General features: G+C 62.0%; 1 protein-coding gene across 1 annotated transcript in view; it reads right to left on the bottom strand.

Annotated features, from left to right (window-relative positions):
* Aire (autoimmune regulator) overlaps positions 1 to 3,977 on the bottom strand; it is an 18,822-nt gene that overhangs the window by 5,570 nt on the left and 9,275 nt on the right. The window lies entirely within an intron of this gene.

The raw sequence follows: 3,977 nt of genomic DNA, 5'->3' as shown, positions 1-3,977 counted from the left end.
TCTCCATTCTTCTGTTCTCTCTTCTTCTAGCTTCATGTCTGAGAGGGAGACTTTGCTGCTCACATGTTTATAGTTCTACTTCCTAGTTCCGCCTTACTTCCAGAGCATGACCCTCTGACTCTGTTTTACTTCTTACTGGTTTAATTTGGGGTTAATTTCTCTACCTCCCTGTCCGGCCTTGCTCCCACACAGCATGTAGTCTGTTACTTGGCCCTGCTTCCTGTGTGCCCAATACCCTCGTGTGTGCCCGTGGCCCTCAAATGCTTATGGCGTCCTCAGTGCAGACACTGCCTGGCTCCTCCACAGACCCCTGCTGACCTCAGACAGAGGGAGACCGACCCGCGCTCTGCCTGCTCCGCCTCTTCCCTGCGGTCTCTACCTGCTTGGGAGGCTGGGTGGGGCACACGGCCCGCTGGGGACCCACTTCCCGTCCTCGTGGAAGGAAGCTGTGTTTACACCTGGGCCTGTGAAGACCTCCGAGTGCTCCGGGCCACCTTGGTCCTGACCTGGACCGCCCTTGCCATCTGCCCGGCTGCAGAGGGTCCCTGTGAACTGCATGTGCTCCACAGCGGAGACCCCTGGAGCTGACAGACCACCGCCCAGCGTCCACAGCTGCAGGGCCGCCTGCTAGACTGGCCCCACAGACCCAACCAGAGCCCGGCTGCCATTAAGACCCCTCCAGAACACGCTCCCGACTCTGAAGGGCGTCCTCACCCGGAGCCCGAGCACCGGCCACAGGACTGTGTCTTCACAGGGAACTTTTGGCCCCACAGCACCCACGATTCCACCGGAGACTGCCTGGGCTCCGTGAGGAACGTCCACATTACTCGTACAAGTCCTAAAGGCCCGGCCACAAGCCAACACACCCGTCTATCCATCAGCCGCTCCTCACCCCTCCTGCCCATCCGTCGGGCACAAAGGCCGCCGCAGCTTCACCCACGACCCACCAGCGTCCCCCATAAAGGAAGTGTGGGTGTCCCCAGCCCCCAGCTTCCCCCACGGAATGCCCAGCTGAGGCCCCGAGGTCCATCCCCAAACATACACAGATCAGTTAGAGTAACAGACCAATTTGCACACACAGCCATCCATAGCCTCCTTCTAGGGACTCTCCAGCTGCGTGCTGCCCTCTGCCCTCCTTCTGGGTATGTACAAAACATCCTTAATTCTCATGCTACTCCCCGGCCCGTCCTGTGAGGTTCATCTCCAGGTCTGGGGCTACGGCACTGGATTTCAGGTGTTCCCTCCACACCGACCCTCACGTTTATGTTCACAGTCCTCCTCCCTCCAATCGCTGACTGCCGCCCCCTGGGGGCCCCGCCCACTGCCTGCCACGGGGCCGGTGTGCCTGGCGGCCCCTGCTCTGCCCCCAGACCCCCCCCCAGCCAGGACATGGAAGACAGCGTGGGTGGGCTCGGGGAAGCCGAGGCGGCCACGCCAGGCCAGGGTCCCCTGCTGGGGGCGGGAGCGGGTCTCCCGTTGGGCGGAGGTCCCGGCCCGCCTAAGCTGGGCTGATGGCGCCCCCTGATGGCAGAAGGGCAAGCAGGGGCGGCCGGCAGCTGTAGGGAAAGCCTTGGGTGGGAAGGGAGTTTGAATCTAGTTCAGGAGCAAGAGTTCCAGCCCTGATTTGCCATCCCGAGCCTCATGGCCTCCAGAAATACTGCTTTGCTTTTCCCCCTAAGCCCAGCCGACTCACTAGATCCATCACCTGCTTATTCACGCAAAAGAACCTGCTGGCGCTTCTCAAGCAGGCAGGACCAGTAACTGCTGGGGGGGGGGGGCTAGCCACGCTGGCTTCTCCATGCCAAAGGAGGCCGGTGGCCAGGGGTTCTCTGGGGTGGAGGAGGAGGAACTGGACAGCCAGCCACAGAAGCCCTGTGACTCTGATCTAACCTCGCAGGACTTCAGCTAACAGTGGACGAAGTAGGACAGAGCCTTGGTCAAGGTGGAGACCCAAGGCTGAGCTCGTTCCCTGAGCTTGGCCGCTTGGGGGCGCCATGGGGAGAAGGGACACTGTGAGGGAGACCGAGGCAGGGGGCAGCGATGGGGCAGGGAACACAGTCCCGCCCGGGTCTCAGGGAGCTCCTGGCATCTCTCTTTCCGTGACCCTGATTTGCCCCCAGCCAGCCAGGCCTCACTGTATTGGGGTACAGCCCCCCCAAAATAACAAGCTCCAATGCCCAGTGCCTCATGGCTGCATAGAAGCGGTTTTAATTCGGGACACACGGTGTCCTGGGGCCCCGCACAGGTGGGGTGTGTGTGAGCCAGGGACCCACAACACTAGACTCTGCAGTCTCCATGACGCTCCCTCCCCCGGGAGAGCAGGTGCGCCCTTGGTCCTCAGTGCGAAGCGGCTGGCGGTGGGTGTGGGTGGCTTGGCACAGTCCATGGCTGCCGTGGGTCAGGAGGAGAGGGCGGGCGCCACGGCTGCTGCCCTGGGTCAGGAGGAGAGGGCCGGCGCCTCGGCCAGCGGGCGGGCCATGCTCTGGATGGCCCACTGCAGGATCCCATCGAACGAGTGCTACAGGACAGAGAGCGGCAGCTGCTGGGGCCCCGATGGCCAGGGATGGAGCCAGGGCCGGTGCCCACCGCCCTCAGCCACAGGACCCGTGAGGTCACTCCAACAGAGGCGGAGACGTCGGAGACGAGGGCCGGCCCGCAGACATGCCTGGGGCGGGGGCTCCGCGTCCGCTGCCCTCCAAGCCTCCCGTGACCCTCAGCCCTCGGCCGCTCCTTTCATGGGGTGAGGCCGGGCTGTCCTTCCTCTTCCTGATCAGACTCCAGCGCCCCCATGTGGCCTTCATCCCCCAACACCCGCCCCACCCATGCCAGGGGGCTTTCCCCACTGCCGGGACCCCGCCACGCTTGCAGGCCTGTGCCCCCCACCCCAGCCCGCGGCACCCCCCCACCCCAGCCCGCGGCACCCCACCCCCACCACCCCGCAGCACCCCTCCTGGAAGAGCAGCCCCGGGCTGGGGAAAGGCGCGGACCCCAGGGCTGGCAGGGGGGAACGTGACGCGCTGGCCGGCAGTGGCCGTTACCTCACTCAGGAGAGACTCCAGGTCATCCCTGGGCAGCACGGGCTCCTGACCGTGGCCAGTAGCGTCGTCCCCAGCCTGGAAGCCAGAGGAGCATGCCAGTCACGCTGTCGACATGGGCCGGAGGCTGGGCCGGCGCGCCACCCGCCCCCTGGTGGTGGTGCCTGTGAGCCCAGACTGCCTGCCCCACCCCCAGCCACCGCCTTGTGAGGCCTGTGGGGGACAGAGCGGCCACATGGACACCAGAGCCAAGGGCTGTGTGGTTTGTGTGTGGGGGGGGTATATGTGATGTGTGGTACGTGTGTGTAGTGTGTGTGTGTGTGGTGTGTGTGGTGGGTGGGTATGGTGTATGTATGGTGTGTATGTGGTGTATGTGGTGTGTGGTGTGTATGTGCTATGTGGTATGTGTGTGTGGTATGTGTGGTATGTATATGTGTGTTTGGGGTGTGTGGGGTGTGTGTGTGTGTGTGTGGTGTGTATGGTATGTGTGGTGTGTGTGGTACGTGTATGTGGTGTGTTTGTGTGGTGTGTGTGGTATGTGTGGTACATGTATGTGGTATGTGTGTGTGGTATGTGTGGTGTGTGTTTGGTGTGTATGGTATGTGTGTGGTACGTGTATGTGGTATGTATGTGGTGTGTGTGGTGTGTGTGGTATATGTGGTGTGTGTGGTGTGTGTATGTGGTGTGTGTGGTGTGTGTGTGTGATGGGTGTATGGTGTGTGTGGTGTATGTGGTGTGTGTGTGTGTGTGTTTGGGGTGTGTGTGTGGTGGGTGGGTGTGGTGTGTGTGGTGTGTGTATGTGGTGTGTGTGGTGTGTGTGTGGTGTGTGTATGTGGTGTGTGTGGTATGTGTATGGTACATGTATGTGGTGGGTGTGGTGTGTGTGTGGTGTGTGTGGTGTATGTGGTGTGTGTGTGTTTGGGGTGTGTGTGTGGTGTGTGT

The sequence above is a fragment of the Dipodomys ordii genome, unplaced genomic scaffold (assembly GCF_000151885.1).
Source record: "Dipodomys ordii isolate 6190 unplaced genomic scaffold, Dord_2.0 Scaffold103, whole genome shotgun sequence".
NCBI lineage: Eukaryota > Metazoa > Chordata > Mammalia > Rodentia > Heteromyidae > Dipodomys > Dipodomys ordii.
The sequence above is the reverse complement of the archived record's forward strand: the minus strand, read 5'-3'. Positions and strand labels throughout refer to the sequence as shown.